Source organism: Mustela nivalis (assembly GCF_964662115.1).
Source record: "Mustela nivalis genome assembly, chromosome: 3".
Classification (NCBI taxonomy): Eukaryota; Metazoa; Chordata; class Mammalia; order Carnivora; family Mustelidae; genus Mustela; species Mustela nivalis.
In genome coordinates this window covers 34,328,883-34,349,776 of record NC_139022.1, presented here as the reverse complement: position 1 = coordinate 34,349,776, position 20,894 = coordinate 34,328,883, and the positions used below count along the sequence as shown (strand labels likewise).

The window sequence follows — 20,894 nt, the reverse complement described above, 5'->3', positions numbered from 1 at the left end:
CCTGCCTTTGGCAGGCTCTTCAAGGAAACACCTTGCCCCTGTAGGAAACCTGTCTGCAAGGCTGCTCAGGGCTGATGCCACAATGTAGAAGGGCTGAAGTCCCATCCCACCAAGGAGAACATGATAGGAGAATGGACACAAAAGAAACCAGCAGACCTCTATTCCTTCCCACCCAGAACATAGTCTTGCTTGTGAAGTTCATTCTTTGGTAGACTTTACTTTCCTTATTCTGGGCAAGTTCCCTACTGGGATGCAGTGGGGATTTCTGAATACAAGCCAGAGCTCCAATATTTTAAACACCAAGGTCTGGACATGGGTGGGGGCAACGGGGAGGGCTACATCAGAAAGAAGACTAGAATGGGGGCGCCTGGGTGGCTCAGTGGGTTAAAGCCTCTGCCTTCGGCTCAGCCCAGGGTCCTGGGATCGAGCCCCATGTCGGGCTCTCTGCTCAGCAGGGAGCCTGCTTCCTCCTCTCTCTCTCTCTCTGCCTGCCTCTCTGCCTGCTTGTGGTCTCTGTCTGTCAAATAAATAAATAAAATCTTTAAAAATAAAAATAGGAAAGAAGACTAGAATGACAAAAAAGGAGGATGGCACGACTGATGCCTCCTTAATATCTTTGAGCCTCTGTTTACCTACTGTTAAGTCCTGGTTCTCCAAGGTCTCATTCAGTTCTGACACTATAATTGTCCAATGAAAATGACAGAAAGGAACACAAAGAAAACAATGACATAGCACATGCCCATAGGAAATAAGTCTTTCCTAAGAGTAGATGGCAGGGAGTATGGAGGAAGGAAAAAGAAGGAAGAGAATTTCAATGCAACTATAATTTATACCCACAGCATAAAAATTTAGTCAGTGAATCCTGAGCAAATTTAAGAGCACAGAAATAATATAATTAAAGTGACTGTCAGGCAGTGAACAGTAATATGGAATAGTAATTTATACAATTTATACAATTTATTTACAATTTATACAACAGTAATGTGGAATAGTAATTTATACAATTTATACATAGGAATTACCAATATAATTATATACTCTCATATAATATAGCATTATAGTTGTTATAAGTATATAATTAGACATAAAGGTATGATTATATAGTATACATACTATATTTATTTGAAGACTTGTCTCTTTCAGATCTGGAGTTGTAAATATATACATTAAACAAAATGTAAACTCTACAATCACCTACATAAGTAATGCCCATCCTTCAGATTTTACCAGGAAAGAAAGATGTTACAAGACAACATCAAAGAAAAAATAATGGGTGATAATAAGCATTGGCAATGGACTTCAAATGTTCCAGAATGAGTTGTAGATAAACTCTGTAGACAAGGCACTTAGAGTTGACTTTTCCTCAAAACACAGCTTTATCCTGCCTAGGCAATAAAAGAGACTAAACAAACAAGCATGCCCAGAAAGTGGTCCCCTTGTCCCCTCAGTGCCTCACAACCTATTTCATGTTCACACGTGAGCCTCTGTGAAGACTGACAGGCACACAGCCCATGATGATGGTGGGCAGTCCCCTGGCAACACATCACGTCCATTTTGTTCAATATGGCATTAGCATGGAATTGCATATAACAGCTAACGTGTAAGCCACTTTCATTTCTATTGGTATTCTCTGAGTCCACAGACAATGAACTTGCTTCTTGCTGCTTCCCTTATTATTTCAACCCCATACCAACTGATATCACCAACAGTCTCCTGACTCTGTAAGGCATTGTATCTCCCAGAACCACTAATTCTTGCGTGAAGTATGGCATTCATCATGAGATTAATCTCCAAAATTCCTGCTCCTTCTAAGACTCACAGTAGCACACACCTCATGGAAGGGCAGGACTCCTCAGGGAGAGCATGGCTAGAGCCAAAATTGGGAGGGAGTGATGTCAGATACCAAAATAAAATCCCAAGAAGAATCAAAGTCAGAGGCAAGTTAATCTCAAGCCAACATAGGTTCATACCCAACAATTACCACCTATGGCAGAACGGATCCTTTGAGCTATTATGGCAAGCTTTAAAAATGATTAATAGACTTGTCAGGAGCCATTTGGGATTTTTGAGTAAGGGGACTGCAGTTTCCAAAGACCGAATCACCTTGGAGGAGGGTTGCTTCACTGCAAGTCAATGGAGAAATGATACCCAGTAGGAGCCTGAAGGCCGGGTGATGTAAGCTTTGCAAAAAGAGTGTATTCCTCGGAGCTGGATTGGAGACATTACACAGCTGGCTTCCAGGAAAAAAAAAAAAAAAATGACATCAATAAGCTTCCAAATTTCTGTAGTCCAGACAAGCTTCTATTTTCTTTTTATGTCTACAAGATCTCAATGAGCTATGTCTCCGAAGCAGAAAGCTTTGGTAGCAGCAAAGAGTCAGCTGGGGGTCACTGGGAAGAGAGATCAAGGAATGAACCAAGTGCCCGAAAGAAAACAGAAGGAAACCCGAAACCATCTGAGAAGCAGAGGCACTGACGCTGCTCTTCTGAAAAGCCCCTTTTGGAAGGCATTTGCTGGTCTCAGTGGGCCTTAGCCTGAGCCCAGAATCTGGAACTTATTCCATAAACATTTACAAAGTGACCGCAATGATTCACAGAGCACCCTGCCCCGTTCCTTCCCTTGCCTTCCTTTTGTGCATGTGTGCATCTGACCTCAAACAGGACCATGACATTCATGTGTGAATACATGCATATTTATAAATTATATATATGAGCCTTAATATTACAACTTCATGAGAGCAGGTTTTAAATGACTGGGCTAAAAAGTCATATATGAGACATATCTATACACATTTTTTTGGATTCTTTGTTCTTTTTTTAAAAGATTTTATGTATTTATTTGTCAGAGAGAGAGCAAGAGTGAGAATGAGTAAGCACAAGCAGGGGGAGCGGCAGGCAGAGGGAGAAGCAGGCTCCTCACTGAGCAGGGAGCCCAATGCGGGACTCAATCCCAGGACCCTGGGAGCATGACCTGGTGGCCTAAAGGCAGACACTCAACTGACTGAGCACCCAAGCATCCCTACACTCATGTTTTTAACATGATTGGTGGTGGTATGTTTTCTAGATGAATTCCTTTCTGGGCTCATGTTAACAGCTTAGCATGCACCATCATTCCTGAGGACCCTGGGCATCTGAACCTCAAATAGCATCAGATCAAAGGAAAATTCCATTCAGTAATTCCTGTCAAGGGAGAGTACTCAGTGGGGTACCCAGAGGTCTACTCCTCTCTTGACCCCAGCCAGATGGGCCATCTTGAACAGGAAATCTAACCTGTCCAAGCCTAAATTTTGGTATTTGTATTTGGGAGGGGTTAAACCAGTCTAATAATTCCTGAATCTTATTTTCTCAAGTCCTGAGTTCCCCAGAGGTAATTTAGATGCCACTGTAGGGACCAGGAGGAGGCTCAGGTGACCTCCAACTCCAAGAAAGCAGTTCTACCTCTGTCTTACATGTTGCAACTCTGCACGGAACGTCATGGGATTAAAGAGAAGTTTGTTGCTAAAAAGGGATTTATAATAATACAGACCCAATAATATAGGTACCATACCGTACCTCCTGTAGATCAGAAGTTCCCCTGGCCACTTTCACTGGCAGGGAGGGGAGGGGGGGGCTTTTGATAGAAAAAGAAATGCTAAAATAGGTTACAAAAGTGGGGCACCCAGGTGGTTGACTTTGGCTCAGGTCATGATCTCAGGGCCCCTCGAGCCCCCTGTCAAGTTCCACACTCAGCAGAATGTCCAAATCTCCCTCTCTCCCTCTCTCTCTCTGCCTCTCACCATGCTATGCTTGTGCATGTTCTCTCTCAAAAATAAATAAACAAAATCTTTAAAAACAATAAGTTACAAAAGTGACGAAAATGTAAGAAGTGTGCTCAGTATCTATCAGGGCTGTCAATGTTTCTCAACGGTGTACGCGTAAACTCGGAGACAGCCTCTCGATTTGAGGTCCTTGGTAAATAGAAGACCTAGGATGGATGGTTTTCTTGACTTCCTTCAAATTCCACCCTCAGGATAATACCTGGTCCCTGCCAGCTTCCCTACTCTGTTTATTTGTGCATCTTACAGAACCCTTGCTTCCCCAAATGGAACATTCCAGTAAAATCCCTCTGCAGAAAAGCTATTCAAGGACCCAGAGGATTCCTAAGCATTCTTTACAGGTTTCTGTTGTTACATCGTTCTTGATATAACCTCACAAAGGGGGTTAACAGGGTTACTTGATTTCAAGAAACATGTCATTTCAACCATCAATATAGTTAGCCCAAATCCAATAAAATAAAGAAATCCGAATCATTCTCTGAATTTGCAGTAATGGGAGCTGACAGCTATTGTGGTCTGTTTTTCATCAATGCTGCTTATTTCATGAAAGATGAAGATCTAGCAAAACATTTCATTTTCCACCATCTAAGTACTGAAAAAAGCAATAAAAAAAAGGAGTCTGAATCTTAAATAGTAAAAACAGCCCCATTTTTTAAAAAACACATAAGTGAGAGTTGTTAAAAAAAAAAAAAAGTGTCTCCCTTCCGTGGGCGGTAGGACATAAAGCCATTTAACTACGTTGCATGGCATGTGGTAAACTTGTCCTTTGACAACTTTGTAAAGTAAGTGCTAGACTGCATTTGACCAGCTGAAAGAAGTGGAATTATTTTTATTAGTAGTATTTTGAGAAAGAGGGGAAGGGGCAGGGGGAGAGAGAGAGAATCCCAAGTAAGATCTATACCCAACATGAAACCTGATGCAGGCCTCAGTCTCACGACCCTGAGATCATGACCTAAGCCAAATCAAGAGTTGGATGCTTACAGTAGCCAAACTATGGAAAGAGCCCAGATGTTCATAAAAAAATGAATGGACAAAGAAGATGTGGTATATATGTGTATATACACACACACACACACACACACACACACAATGGACTACCATGCAGCCATCAAAAAAATGAAATCTTGCCATTTGTAATGCTGTGGATGGAACTAGAGGATGGCATGCTGAGTGAAATAAGTCAATCAGAGAAATTCAATTATCGTATGATCTCTCTGATCTGAGGAATTTGAGAAATAAGACAGAGGATCACAGGGGAAGGGAGGGGAAAATGAAACAAGATGAAACCAGAGAGGAAGACAAACCGTAAGAGACTCTTAATCTCAGGAAACAAACAGAGGGTTGCTGGAGGGTATGGGGGAGGGAGGGACAGGGTGGCAGGCTGACGGGCATTGGGGAGGGTATGTGCTTTGGTGAGTGCTATAACTTGTGTAACACTGATGAATCACAGACCTGTACCGCTGAAGCAAATAACATGTTAATTAAAAAAAAAAAATTTGGATGCTTAACCGACTGAGCCACCGAGGAGTCTCTGGAATTATTGAATTGTTAAATTAATTCAACAATTAATTATTGAATTAATTGTTGTTTGAATTAATTGGCTTCACTGGGTTGAACAGTTTATGGGAACATGACCCACAGCCCAAGATATAAGGAAACAGGAGAGCAGGAGGTGTTAATGTCTTTGTGGGGTATTACAGATATTTGAGAGCAAAGACACACTTAGGAGAGGATTCTGATTCTTGTGGGCCCCCATCCTTAAATATCTAGCCTCGGGTCACCGCTACCTTCTAATTCCACTCACTTAGTGTCCTGTGAATCAAGTTATGCTGTGGGAACTCTGGATGGCAATCAAACGTATAGTCAACCCTGACGGTTTCAGTTTATCTTCTGCACCTGTGAATTTAACTATCATGGTTTTAAGGGCTCTCAAGAGCCCCCAGAAGGTCTATGCCATGTAGCAATATATCATTTTGTCAGGGAATACATTTGACTCATCTGCTTCAAAGCTTCATACGCAAGAGGGGGTCCCTTAGCACGCGAGTGGCCCCAGGGGGTCTCTACCAACCTACACCTCAGGCTGGCTATTTTTGTTCTAGATTTTCGCTACCTTGGCAGTAACTTTCTGGTGGTAAAATTCATATTCTTCTTGAAAAGAAAATCTAATTCAGTGATAAAATGAAGGGAAAACAATGTAAGTCCAGGGCAGAGTTCTTTTTTGGTAGGGGGGGCAAAGACTGTTTTTATTTATTTGTTGGAAAGAGAGAGCACACAAGTAGGGGGAGGGGCAGAGAGAGAAGCAGACTCCTCGCTGAGCAGGGAGCCCCATGCAGGACTCAATCCCAGAACTCTGGGATCATGACCTGAGCTGAAGGCAGACGCTTCACCAGCTGAGCCACCCATCTGACCCCCCAAGGCAGAGTTCTCAACCCACACCTTTTTTCTTTTTTTAAGGGAAAACAGCCATATTAGCAAAGGCAACACTGTGTTAGAGATGGTAAGACAGTCAATGGCTGCCAGGAGCTGCTGGGGGAGAGGGAGTCAGAGGGGAAAGGGATAATAGGTAGAGCCCAGGACATTTTTCCAGCAGTGAAAATATCATGTATGATACTATAATGGTGGGTATACGCCATAGAAGTGGACAACCCCAAAAGAACACTAATGTAAACCCTGGACTTTAGTTAATAATAACAATGTATCAAAACTGGCTCATCAATTCTAACAAATGTCCCATTCCAATGCATGACATTAATAAGAAATGACTAATTTCTTGCAGGCGGGGGAGCGTACAAAGGAACTTTATACTTTCTGCTCAATTTTTCTGTAAATGTAAAACTGCCTTTAAAAGAAAGATTATTCATATTAAAAATTGCATCAGAAGGGGGCTCTAATCCATGCATCAGGGACAACTCCATAAATACTGTAGAAACAGAAAAATGATCCACAAAACCATTTCAGCAAGTGTGTACAAGATGCACAAAAGCTGTTTATCAAATGAGAAAAAAAAAGTAATCAAAACTAAATATGTAGTTATCTGGTGATGATAAAAAAAAAAAAAAAGTAAACCCTTTTACTGAATAGTGATACTGGCAGACGCCAAAGCCCTGTACAAATATTTCTATGAAGGGACTAGTAAAACCACCAGAATGACCTTTTCCATGTACAGATTTGAGGAAGCGTTTCCATCAACGTTCCACGTGTGAAATCAACAAGGAGGGTCACTTGACTGCAAAAACATGTCTTCAAAGATGAAGACAGGAAATGCACATAGATTAAAGAAAGGTGCCTTTTGCAAATGTGCACATCCAAGAGGGAAGAATTTGTGGAGTCTAAAAAATATCTGAGGGCAGACCATCTCCTCTGATGCCTTACTGATTTGCCCCAGATCTTAGAGCCACTTCTCACACAGTGCAATCCATTTCTTCTTCACCTTCTTCTTTGGCCACACATCAGAACATCTTATCACTGCAGCAGTTTTGGCTAATTTAGGTTACCCGCAAAAAAGTATCAGGTAGGAAAGTGCTGGGCTTATTAACAGCTCTATGTGTACAAATGACTTGAGCTTATATACCTAAAACCGTTAAGGATATGAAAAGTTTCATTAAAATCCTCAGCTATTTTGTGGAAAGGGGAAATGAAATGGTCCTTAAAATTAATCAATTGAGGGTTCTTGCAGGCCTCGGGAAGACTCCCTTGTGAACGAGAAGATCTACTTTAATTTGAAGGCATGGACAACGTTCAGTGTCCCCGCAGAAGGAAAGTGAAAATTCTCTTGTATTTCAGAGTAAAAGTTCAAATGATGGAGCTATGTCAGGAGGAATGTATGTAGGAGCCAACTAACCAAAAACTAAAAACGAAGAGAACTCAATCTGTAATAACAACTCATACTAATATCTTTTCCTCAAAGATCAAAATAAAATTTCAGAGAGGTAGAGGAACTTATAAATATAAGAGTGGTACAGCAAATCTGAAAAAGCATGTTTCCAGCTCAAAATGTAATTTTGCAATTACTGACAATTTGGGGATTTCAGTCTTATCACAGATCTTCCTCAAGCTGCACATGTTACTGAGAAAATTAGCCATGTTCCATAACAATAACAAAGGCATCACTTTGAAAAGCACCACATAAAATAAACACTGCCTTGAAAACTGGAGGTTGCTAGGGAATTATATCAAGTACAATCCTCTCCGGTTATAGCTGATTTTTCCATTTTATATCTTCCTCAATCATTAGGGCTTAACCCCTACAGGAATTTACATCAGGATAGCTTACATACCTCCGTCAATATAAATTTTTCCAGGGGTTCCATTCGATCCTTAGAAGGCCTTAGGCATTAGTGCTAAGAATTTTGAGCCGGGTTAGATCTTCTGGAAAAGGGCAATGCTTGTGCTCTTGACCATATGGGGGTTTGTCCTGAACAGAAGATGGAACGAGGCTGGGTCCATGGGGATATTCACATTTTCCTCTTCTATTGCTACAGAATGAATCAAGGGGGAGAAGGCTTAGTGGCAAGCCAAATCCAATGGTTTGAGTTATTTTAAGAAGAAGCAATTCATCGCACTGGTTGCCAACCTTAAAATGCCTGGACAGCCTGTTCAAAGAGCCAGCAGCAGGAAGAGAAGAGATCATGCCAGAAACTGGTGCCAAGAAGCAGAGAGAGCGAGCTGGGGTAGCCCCCACTCCTATGAATTAGCATTTCAATGGTCCAACTCACCAGGGTGCTGAGAAAGTCCTGGAGACTTCTCTGATACGTCTATCTGCCCCTCAGGCTCCTAAGATCCTCCTTTGCCTTTGTTCCATCCACTCTCTACAGGTGGGTCCCTGACTCACAGATACAAACAGGAGTAGATGAAATAGGGAAATAATTCACTGTAAGGTTCGGATCCTTCTTCCTCTCCATTCCAAGAGCTACTCTGTGTGTACTGCCCTGGATCGAACCCAAAACCTGTTTGCATCCACCGTCTTATCACATCTCACCACTCCTCGTGAAATAGTACGACCTTCCCCACTGGCAGATGAGGAAGTAACTCCCAGAGAAACCAGAATTTGGCCCAATGTCAATGTATCCACCTAACAAGTAGCCGAGCAAGAAATTAGAAGTCTAAATCAAGTGTATGGGACATGTTCATTCCTAATCCACGCACAAATACCTCATTAGTTACAACAGTAATAAAGTGAATTTATTTATTTGAGAGACAGAAATCACAAGTAGGCAGAGAGCACTTAGTAAATATCTGGCCCTGGGCTAGGGTATTTTTGCATGCTTGACTCCCTGAATTTTTTTTTTTTTTAAGATTTATTTGTTTATTTGTCCGAGAGAGAGCACAAGCAGGGAGAGTGGCAGACAGGGAGAAGCAGACTCCCCCACTGAGCAAGGAGCCCAGTAGAGCTAAATCCCAAAACCCCAGATCATGACTCAAGCCAAACGCAGATGCTTAACCCACTGACCCACTCAGGCGCCCCTGACTCCCTGAATCTTAATAAAACTAAGCAAATTAGAGGGGGGAAAAATCTTTCCATCAGCACAGGGCACGAAGTGGGATAGAGATGACGTCAGAATCATTTTCCAGGAGAGAGAGAGCCTGCTGAAGACAGTGAAAATAAACTTTTCCAAAGGAAAATTTTAACTCCCACCCAACTATAAATGAAGAAGACTGCCAAGGGCCGCTGGCCCCAAAGCAGCCTCTCACTGGATAGGTTCCACATCTGCGGTCACGGTTATTACACTGTGGAGACTCTCATTTTGTAAATCATTGCTGAATAGAGTGCCTTTAATTTCTGGGAATCCAAAGAGCGTCTTCATCAACTACAAATGAGACAGTAAATGAAACGGTATTTTATTTACATTTTTACCTCTTACTTCGATAACCACAAATACGCCTGGGTCCGATCATTTTACAATCAACGTCCCTATCTTTTTAAGAGGAAATTTGCCAACGCCTAAAGTCTGAAGGGGGGCGGGGGAAGCACTCGAGGCAGAGACACAAGACCACTTAAAGTTCACGTAGGCATCACGGTAATAGGATTTTCCTTCAGCCAGTCATTGCTCACATGTATGGAAAAGTAGAGTCTCTCCAACCAGCAAGTTTCCTTGTTTCCAGACTCATGTACATGCAGGAAACTGGCAAGTGGCTGCAAAAGCAGACAGACTTTGATTGATGAGCAACGCACACATTAAGATATATTGGTCTGTAGATCGTGCTGTACCTCATTTCCTGGCACAGGAAATGGGAAATGAGTTTTGCTTTAAAAAAACAGAGCATTTTACTAGACACAGGCTTCAGCTGATAAACACAGATGTCTGCTTCATACATGCCTCTAATTCTTCTACCTCTGATGGCGCTTTGCCTTGCCGAACAGGGAACTAGGATTTTATCTGCCCATCTTCATACATAGTGCCAACCCTTCAAGAACTCCTAATTCATGAAATATCCGATACAGTTGCCATTGTTATGTCCTATCTCTCTGCTTATAATTTTCCAGTTTTCTCTATTTTAGTCAATGGTCACTTGAAAACATCTAACCCTAAAAAGTGAACCTTATTGGGGTGCCTGGGTGGCTCAGTGGGTTAAAGCCTCTGCCTTCGGCTCAGGTCATGATCCCAGTGTCCTGGGATAGAGCCCCGCATCGGGCTGTCTGTTCCGCAGAGAGCCCGCTTCCTCCTCTCTCTCTCTCTCTGCCTGCTCTCTGCCTACTTGTGATCTCTGTCTCTCAAATAAATAAATAAATAATCTTAATAAATAAATAAATAAATAAATAAATAAATTAAAAAAAAAAAAGTGAACCTTATTTTTAGTGCAAATCCCGAACAGTCCCCGCCAGAAATGGAGTCTCTAAGAAAACGCCATATTCCACAAATGTTGAGCTGGCCCACGTTTCCACGTTTTTGAGTCGAGTGACACTTTTCGTTTGTAATGTGTTTTAAAGCTTATAGTGTGTTTTAAAGCTTTTTGCTTTTATTTAATTATTGAAAGATTTTATTTAGTTATGACAGAGAGAGAGGGATCACAAGTAGGCAGAGAGGCAGGCAGAGGGGGAGAGGGAAGCAGGCTCCCTGGGGAGCAGAGAGCCCCATGCTGGGCTCGATCCCAGGACCCTGAGATTGTGACCCGAGCCAAAGGTAGAGGCTTAACCCACTGAGCCAAACAGGCGCCCAAGCTTTTTGCTCTTAGCGAAGAAAAAAAGAGACTGATGACTTTGGCACTGCTGGACTGTTCTTCCAGAAAGGAAAACAGCCTTTCTGAAAGGCAGCCTTGTGTTTGTGCAAGGGTCTTTTCTTTGTCATTTGGACTGCAATGTGTGGTTTCTGTGTATTGGGGTGGTTCCTTCATTCTCGTTCTGGCTCCCCTTCCCCCTTCCTCCGCCTTCTCCCCCTTCTCCTCCCCCTCCCTGCCCTCCCGGAAACCCTTTCTCTCCTGTGTTAGTGTGCAAACACGGGCAGTTCACATGGCCAAAGGACAAAAAGGAGGACTTAAGACTGTCTGAGAATATCTTACAAGGGGAGCACAATAAGAATTCGGAAGTGAGACCAGGACATAATGTGCGGGTCTGCTGCTTGCTGCCTTTCTCATTCAGCCACTGATGTTGCTGCACATTTACTCTGTCTGGAGTCCGGCGTGGGATACCAATGCTCCAGGACAGAGTCAGACGTGAACCCCACTTTCAAGCTGTCCCCACCCAGGTGAGGACCCTGTGACACGCATCACCAAAAATCTCAGAGAGTATGCTGCAAAGGCTAGAGAAGAGGTACCAGAAGCTTTAAGAGAGGTTGGTTCCTGCAACTTGAAAGTTAACAGAAAGGGCTTCGTGAAAGGAGTCCTATTGGGTTGAGCCTTCAGGAAAGCAGGGTTGATCTGTCCACGGGGGGCGCCATTCCCACCACTGCACCCTTCAAGGTTCAGGGCAGACCCCAGCCTATTTGTCAAGCCATTCCTGATCCCACCCAGAACCCGTTCTTATGTTCTTCCCCCATCTTCCGAGCCAGGAGTCACTTTGCACCTTTTCTCCTGTAACATCGGTCATATTCTTTCTTGAGTTATACTTGTCTGTGTACTTAATGGCTGACTCTCCTGGACAGTTTGCTCTCCCCAGCCCTCCCTATTCCTCTTGGCATCTAGCCTCACAGGTATCGAGTTCCCCAGGGGGTCTTTTGGGCAAACATTTGAGTGGCTTCTTCCAGTCTTCTCTTCATTATGTCCATTTCTTGTCCTTTCTACACTTTCTTGCCCTTTCTACCAAGGGATAATCCACACTATTGTTGCCATCTCCTTCCTAATGGGGGAGGGGAGGAAAATAGGGTAAGAAGCTTCCATTTAGAAAAAAGATGAGACCGGGAAGGGAGACAAACCATAAGAGACTCTTAATCTCAGGAAACAAACTGAGGGCTGCTGGAAGGTAGGGGGTGGGTAGGGATAGGGTGGCTGGGTATTAGACATCGGTGAGGGTATGTGCTATGGTGAGTGCTGTGAATTGTTTAATACAGATAAATCACAGACCTATACCCCTGGGGCAAATAATACAATATACGTTAATAAAAAAAAGTTTCCATTTATACCTAGTGAAACCTGGACTCAGAGTATAATGGTGTACTGTGCATGTGGGTGTCTAATAGGGCTGCATGTAACTCAGGACAATCCAGTCTCTAAACCCTCAATGCCATATTAATATACCTCTTCCCACAAGTGATCAAGGTGAAAGTTGGACTTGGCTTTGAAAATTGAGTTTAGTTACATTATGTGATGGACCCTGATTTTAACCTTAAATTGCTATTTCCTCTGAAATACACTGCCCCAATTTTGTCTGCCTCAAGGAAAACTGTTGGCCCATATGAACCATTTTAAAGGTAATATGCAGGCTCTCTGATGAGCATAAGTCAACCAGTGTAATTGCTGACATGCCCTAAATTAAATATATTGGCAGCTAGTTCACTAATGGTCAGAAAATAGATTGGACAGTGAGATTAATTTCATTTTCAGCTCCATCAGGCTTAAACCGAATATTGGAATTAAAAATTCTAGCTTCTTCACTCTGGAGTTCTGGTATAAAGATAGATCTATAACAACCAAATCCTTTGATAGAGAGTTATTAGAATATGACAACAACTTTCCCATAAATTGATATTACTAGAAAATGTCACTTTCCCAATTGGAAAGGGAATAATTTAGCATCAGGTGTTGGTTTTATAAATCATCCATGCATCCACCCATCCATCCTGGTATGAGCCATCGCTGTGTGATCCCTTAGTGATCTGGATAACTACTATGCAACATCTCCCATCCTTCCCACCCCAGCTTACGAGAGTCATTATCACTACCCATTACCCCACGGTGGCCTAGACTGACTTCACCCACGTTATGTCAATGGCTCAACTTGAAAAGTGAGCTCTTGCTTCCTGTTCTGGGGGTACTCTGACACTGGCATGTGGGACATTTGTGAGAACATGCTGGATACTCACACATATATAACCCAGAATTTCAGGGGATTTCATGACCATGAGGCTGTTCTTGACCAACACAGATTCAAGCATCAAACATCAGCAATGTGGCCAACTTGATAGTTAAATCTCTTAAAGTCTTTCTCTCCTTCGCTGCTTCTCTTCCCAAGCCCCCCATTGCCAGTCTCTGGAATCACTTCCCAAATAAACAACCTGTATGCAAGTCTTTACCTCAAGCTGAGCCTTCAGGAAGAGTAGGATAAAATGGTTGGTACCAAAACTGGTTGCAGGAAGATGTTACGGTGGGATTTGGAGCTAGATCACTTAGCAGCCAAGCACCAATAAGGAACCACTGATGGTGGTACAGTGGTGGTTAGTCCCAGCATGGAGTGGAATCAGAATTAATCTCAGATGTGAAGGATTGGGATGGGGTAGGAGAAACCATGGCAAAGCCTGATGTGGGAAGTGCAGTTCCTTTTCTGGGAGAAAATACTTATAAAACAAAGGAATCCACTAATACACACCAGGAGTAATGGGTAAACTGTATGTGGGGATGAATCATGAAGATTTTGGAGTGTGGGAGTGGGGAGGATAAAGCTAAAGAAGGGTTATGGGGAGGAAGAGGCTGATGGTCAATGCCCTAGCAGGCTCCCATGGATCCAGTCCTAAGCTATTGCAGGGAGGGCTCCTTGAAGACTGGCCCCAGTGATGGCCTCTAGGAAATGAGGCAGTCATGTTGAAATTGTCTTTGTAGAGTATTGAGGTTAGATCCTTGAGGACGTAGGAGGGTGAGAACAGACTGATCACATACAATCAGAGAACCTGCCCCCTCACTATTTTTCCAGAAGGACCAAGAGAACAGTTCCTTCATTAAGGTGATAAAGAATGCATGGGTAAGGGCACACTGTCATCTCTGAGAACCAAATAGCGTGGTGGCTCTTCTTCTAGGTAAGAATTTACCGCACAAGAATCTGCCATGGGATTGTGTCCCCTAGTGTCAATGAGGACGACAGGTTTCTAGGATGGCAGAAGGAAGGCGGATGACATTTAACCATCAGAGATGAGGTTGATGTAATTACCACGATGAACAACAAGATGAGAGGTCCTAATCAGAGCCATAGGACCTAGAAGTATTAGGAGCAATGTGTATACAGTCACTAGTGTTTTACCTTTAAAAAAAAAATCAGGAATAAGCAAGAACTCTGATGTCAGTAGCTATAATGGAAGAAGTCATGAACCTCCATCCCTATCTCCAGATCTGAGTCAGTCAACAGAACCAGAACCCAGTGACTGATGAGATAATCTTGCAATGCCACCACAAATGTGTAGAATTAATATTCTCCTTGTCTTCCTCCAAGGCTCTCTATAACCATTTACCTGTAACTCCGCAATGGGGTAAAGATACCCATTCTTTCCAAGGTTCACTGGACACACACACTAAGAGTACCAAAGCATCCTTGCAGTCCTGGAATTTTTCTATTATTTATTTCTTTTAATTTCAATTCAACTTAATTAACATATAGTGTATTAATTTCAGGGTAGAATTTCATGATTCACCAGTTGCATATAACACCTCATGCTCATCACATCATGTGCCCTCCTTAATTCCCATCACCCAGTGACCCCATCCCCCTATCCATCTCCCCTCCGGCAACCATGTTTGTTTCCTAGAGTTGAGAGTCTCTTATGGTTTCTCTCCCTCTCTGTTTTTGCCTTATTCTTCCTTCCCTTCCCTTATATTCATCTGTTTTGTTTCTTAAATTCCACATACGATAACATTATATGATATTTGTTTTTCTCTGACTGACTTATTTCGCTTAGCACAGTAGCCTCTAGTTCTATCCATGTCATTGTTAATGGCAAGATTTCAATTTTTGATGGCTGAGTAATATTCCATCACACACACACACACACACTCACACATGGTGCCCTCATACTGGCATTGATGCCCTCATCAATGCCCTCATCATATTGATGCCTGCAATGATGCCCTCATTGCCCTCACGGTCTCATTAAAGCGGGGACTGATGGAAAGCTGGTGGCCAATGTATATCTGGTTCAAGTACATCCCCATTGGTCCTCAGACACATCTTGTGGTCATTTTCCTGGGCTTTTAGTATATAAATTGGGCAACCTATTATTAATAGCTCACAGAGCTCTCACTTTGGTCTCTGACCAGTGAAGTATAAAACATTTTTGCAGAAATAAGCATGTGTAAGCATCAGAAACTGCCCCCCATTAAAATACTAAATTAGAAATAATAACATACTCCAGGAAGGATGGTAGAGATTAGTACCACTATCAAAGATTTGATTAATGAAAATGCTCCCTATTGCATTCACCGTACCTCTTGAAACCAGTAATAGTTGTAGTTCTTTTTTAAAGACTTTATTTACTTATTTGAGAGAGAGTGTGCACATGAGTCAGGGAGGAGGGGCAGAGGGACAAGGAAAAGCAGACTCCCCATTGAGCAGGAAACCTGGTGCAGGGCTTGATTTCAGGACACTGTGACCATGACCTGACTGGGAACACAGGGGAACCTAGGAACATTCAAAGGATCTCTCCTCCACCATGAACATAATATTCAGCTTGCCAATAGAGGGCACTGGAGGACTCAGCAAAAGAAAGGGGCTTCCTTCCTGGTTCAGGTATGCTCTTGCTTTGCTGCCTCTCACTCCTGTTCTGCAGTTCCAGCAAGGCATGTGTAGGAATATCTAGAGATGCCTCCCCACAGCTGCGAGCCCAGAGCACACAATCCATTGGGGAGCTTGCAACCACAGCCTTGGTTCAATGACCCTTGGATGTAAATACCAACACTCTGGGCCCTCTAATCCCCCTGCTGGTGAGTAGACACCTAATGTCCTGACTCTTCCTTTCAGTCCACCTACCAGACTATACCCATCTGGAGCCTGGAGCCTTGTTTCCTGGCCTTCCCGATATTGAGCAGACTCCTAAGAGTGATGCCTTCTGTGAGGCCACCCACCAGCCTTACTTACATCCAGAGAGACATTTCCTGCTTGCCCACCAATTGTGAGCCATCTATGGTCTGGGCAAACAAGGAAATTCTCTTCCATGCAGTGGGCAGCAACCACATATATTCCAAGAATTTGAACGTCAGCCTTGGGAAGGGCTCCCTTGGCAAGTTAGGTCCTTCCTTGCATATTCTCTGTCAACCCTAGGATATTCTTGAGAGCTTTCTTTAAACCTTTATAGTTATTTATTTACCTGTTATAGTTAATAATTCCTGTTATGACACTTGCCCTGTTCAAATTATTCTGTTTTTGTGTTATGATTCTACCCTGACTGAGGCAATCTCAAAAATATTCAGGATGTGCTTACTTCAGTTGATACTTCGGGAGTCCAGTGGTCTGTGGCATGCTGGGACATCTTCCCTAAAGTAGAAGACAAAGGATTACCCTTCAAAATCCTCATACTTAATAAGAGCCATAGCTCTTAGTGTGTCTCATTCAATTCTGAAGGCACCAGACACAGCCTCTGGCATGCCATATGGACTTGGATGGAGTGCTTAACCATGGACCACCAAGTGACTGTGTGACCAGAATTCCCATCATGAGCTGTTATTATAAAATTCACCAAAATCATTAAGTGTGGGCAGACTCAATTGGGATGAGTATGTTGGAAACGACATATTCGTGATTAAGTCTGAATGGGTCCAAGAGCCCTAAAAACACTGCATGATAGGATGGCCCAGACTCCCCCAGCACCTGTTTCTGTTGCACCAACTCCTTTTCACCAACTCACATGGATGGCCTCATGAGAAGTTCTCTACAACTAACTAACCCAGATGGGTTGGCTCAGTGTGGTATCACTAGCTGAAAAGAGACAGCTGTTGTCAACAGCCCCACTCTGGAGGAGCTCTAAAGAAGAGTGATGAAGAGAAATTCTTCCAGTGGGCACAACTTTGACCACTATGTTTGGTCGTTCACTTTTTTTTTTTAAGATTTTATTTATTTATTTGACAGACAGAGATCACAAGTAGGCAGAGAGGCAGGCAGAGAGAGAGGAGGAAGCAGGCTCCCCGCTGAGCAGAGAGCCCGATGTGGGGCTCCATCCCAGGACCCTGAGATCATGACCTGAGCCGAAGGCAGAGGCTTAACCCTCTGAGCCACCCTGGCGCCCTGGTCTTTCACTTTATAGGAGAAAAACATGGCTTGAGAACAGATAAGTATGGTTTCCTAGACAATGGTAAATGGCTTGACTAGTTGTCCAGGGCCTGGAACAGATGGATATTACTGGAGAACTGGAGACATGAAATCTGCAGAAGTACGTAGATGAACCTATGACAGTGGGAGTAAGAATGGATAAATAAATAATGGATTTTTGTGTTCCATCTTAATGTCCACCGGAGAACGTTCCTAGTAGATGCCTATCAGCATCTTTTCTCAGCTATTCCAATGGAGTCATGAATGAAATAGTCGTGAGAGTAAAAAATTGGAGGCTACCCCCGGGTCACTTCCTCTCACCAAAATATGGCTCATCAAGTTTCCTCTCACATTTGTTGCTGCTCTAGATTTTTGACTCTTTCATTTTCCTTTACAACCAACCTTGTAGAAAGATGAGTTTACTTTGGTTGACCCTCCTTCCTCATAACTAATCATCCACCCATTCCACAACATCTGGCTACATCACTTTCCTGGCCCTCATTCCAAACACCTCATTTTTTTTAACACGTTACCAGGAACTTCTTTGTTATCTAAAATAGGAAATTGTATTCAGGCTTAGCTTCCTTGAGCTCTGTGAAATTTGGTCCTATTTTCTCCCACTGTCCTGTCTTGCCACTGCCCTCTGAAGATCACTGTTGCCTTCTGTCTCTCCTCCCTCCCTGACCAACCCTTCTCCCTCTGGTGATCCCCTTCATTGACTGACTGTACTCAGAGGCTTAGTCCTCAGCCCAACTCTTATTTTCTGACTATACTTTCCTTCCTAAGTAATTTTATTCAAAACAAAGTATATAACAGTGTTTGGGACTGCTCTTCTTTACTTTCTTTTTATGCAAACGACTCCTAAATCGTATCTTGGCCAAAACTTTTTCCAAGGGCAAGTGACAAATTTCCATCTGCTAGAAGGATTTCTTTTCATACACAATTGATAACTTTAATTCTGAGTGTAAAAAATGCAACACATCAACCTTCCTCCTGAGTCTGCTCTGGATGGTGGCTTCACTCCATGACAATACTTATGTCCTAATCTTTTTCTAGTGCCCCAGATCCAATCAATTCCCAATCTCTACTGACTTACCATTCCACCCCTTTTAAATTTGTTTTATCCTGCCAATTTTCATTATAATCCTAGCTAGGTTCTTATTTCTTACAATATATAATATTTCTTACAATAGATTCTTAAAGGATCTCTCAGATACTATGCATACTCATTAGAAGGTTAATTATCTTAAAGCACCAATAAAGAAATGTCACTTTCTTCCAATGAAGCAGCAGTTTCCCTAGAAGTCAAGCTCTGGTCTCTGCCTGTCTTTATAAACCCTTTCCCACCAATTTTCCCTCATAACTTGTACTTTAACACAAACTCGGGCTATGTGGAGAAGCAGAAATCACAGTGTTAAAACTAATAGAATTGTGTTCACGCCCTAGCCCTCTAAATGACTGAGACCTTGAGCCAAACCTTTGCCCCCTATATTCTGTAAACAATGCTGTTCAGTTTTTCTCATCTGAAAAACAGTATAATTAATACCTACCATAAAGCCTTGCTGGAATGTGAACTACAGTGATACATATAAAGCCCTGAACACAGCATCTGACACCTAGTAGGAGAGCAATTAATACTGTTTAGTTCATCTCTTATCCCTTTTTCTATATGTCCCAAGATTTCCAGAAGCAAGCCCATTCACCAGAAGTCAACCTGCCCCATGGCCAGTATGCCAAACTGAATGGACTTTTGGGCAAACTGGTTCTAATACATATACATATATCCAAGTTTACTGCCCCTGTGCTTTGCTTGAGATGGTCCTACCTGTCTGCTGCAGTTGTGTACGGTGCCTCTTCTAGCTCTTTCCATGTACAAGTCTTCCGTCTCACATCTGAACTTCCGCAGTGGCTTGTCTGTTATCCTTCCCCTTCTGAGTCTAACTAATGTTTTTCCTGAAGTGCAGAGTAACGAACGCTTAGGTAACTTGTTTATCCTTTTGAGACCAGTTGTACTGCTGACCTGCCTCAGAGACCCCCATCCTAAAACCAGGCTTGCTCTCAATTGTCCACAGGGACCTCCTGGCAGAAAGCACAAACCCTCCAGGATGCTCAGTGTCTGTCTAAATGCTCAGAACTCTCAGATGCAATGGTAAGAGTCACAAGGCCTGGAGACACGTCCTCTCGTTGTCCTTTATCTCCAGGGAATTCAGTGGCAATAAACAAAATGAAATTCTATGTACCTCCTGCCACTTATTTTGTCTGCCTTTCTTTGTCAACAATCCCTCCTCATTTTCCTACTTCCAAAAGTTAATACCTTTCATCTTCTATTTCTCCTATTATGACAATTATTCTAATTGCCTCAGTTCCTCTACTACTAGATTAAGAATGTCTTTGTGATCAGAGACCTCATATCTGTATACTTTGTCTACAGCAGCATCTACCAAATCAGTACTTTGAATAAAGAAGGTTTTAAGTAACTATGTGTGGAATGAACGAATGTTCACAGGCTTGTGTGAGATATGGCAAAATACACCAAGAAATAGACAAGATCTCAAACCACGAGTAATTTACCCTTTAGGGGAAGATGTAAGTGACTTACAAAATGAACTGCTAACAGTTATGCAAGGTCAAGCATGATTGCAATTCAACAGAACAAAAAGGAGGCACTGTCGGGGGACAATACCACCCAGCCAAGAGCCCTGTCAGCAGCCTCTCTTCCATCTAACGCAACTCCAGTGGACATACTCCAAGTCTTAGGCGGGTGGAAAGAGACTTCTTTAAAGCTTGACAAATGTGGACTGTAATATTTTGGGGTGCTATGTGGTGCTGAGTATCAGTATGTTCAAGTCTAAAATAGTGATTCCTACTGTGCAAGGGTTTTTTTGAAGGAAGTGTTAGAGATAATATAGAGAAAGTGTTTTACTTCTACTAGTGACTTAACAAATGCTAGCTGTTACATCTCTTCAGTCAAATAAGCAAATTTGGTTTTGCTCCAGCGGAAAAATTTTGCCAGACTGTTACCCTGTGGGCTTGAAGCTGTCCCATGCTGAGTGGATCAGTTCGTCCCCCTTCTGTAGGTTTCCATGGAATAAGGTCTCAGCCAAGAAGCTAAAGAGGACTCAGCTTTGTGTCAGGCTGAGGAGGGCTGACTGCAGCCCATGTCACATTGTGTCAGCATGGGTCCCACATTAAGCCTTCTGCTGGGAGCTCAGTGCATGTGTCTCTGAGGCAGCTCTGAAGAAAGCATGGTGTGTGGGGAGTTGGAAATGGTACCACTCTCAGTACCACCAGCAATACCAGGAGAAAGGCAAGTCCATGTCTAATCAACAGAGTGTTCCATGGCACCAACATTAGAATAGAAACAGAAAGCTTTTTGTAAATGGTGGAATGCCTCCAAGAAACATGCCCTCAGCAGACACAGGATGAGGGAAATGACAGTACAGAAATTTCTCTTGTGCCATCAAATAATTCTAATCATAATGC

General features: G+C 42.7%; 1 protein-coding gene across 7 annotated transcripts in view; it reads right to left on the bottom strand.

Moving 5' to 3' along the window:
• The window catches only part of KCNN2 (potassium calcium-activated channel subfamily N member 2), a 477,186-nt gene that overhangs the window by 189,385 nt on the left and 266,907 nt on the right, over positions 1 to 20,894 (bottom strand). The window contains exon 1 of one of the 7 annotated variants that reach the window (XM_082723559.1): positions 8,092 to 8,304. The exons of the other annotated variants lie outside the window; for them this stretch is intronic. The gene's annotated coding sequence lies outside the window, so the exon portion shown is untranslated. Of the gene's footprint in view, positions 1 to 8,091; positions 8,305 to 20,894 lie in introns of those variants that run through there. 7 annotated transcript variants of the gene reach the window in all.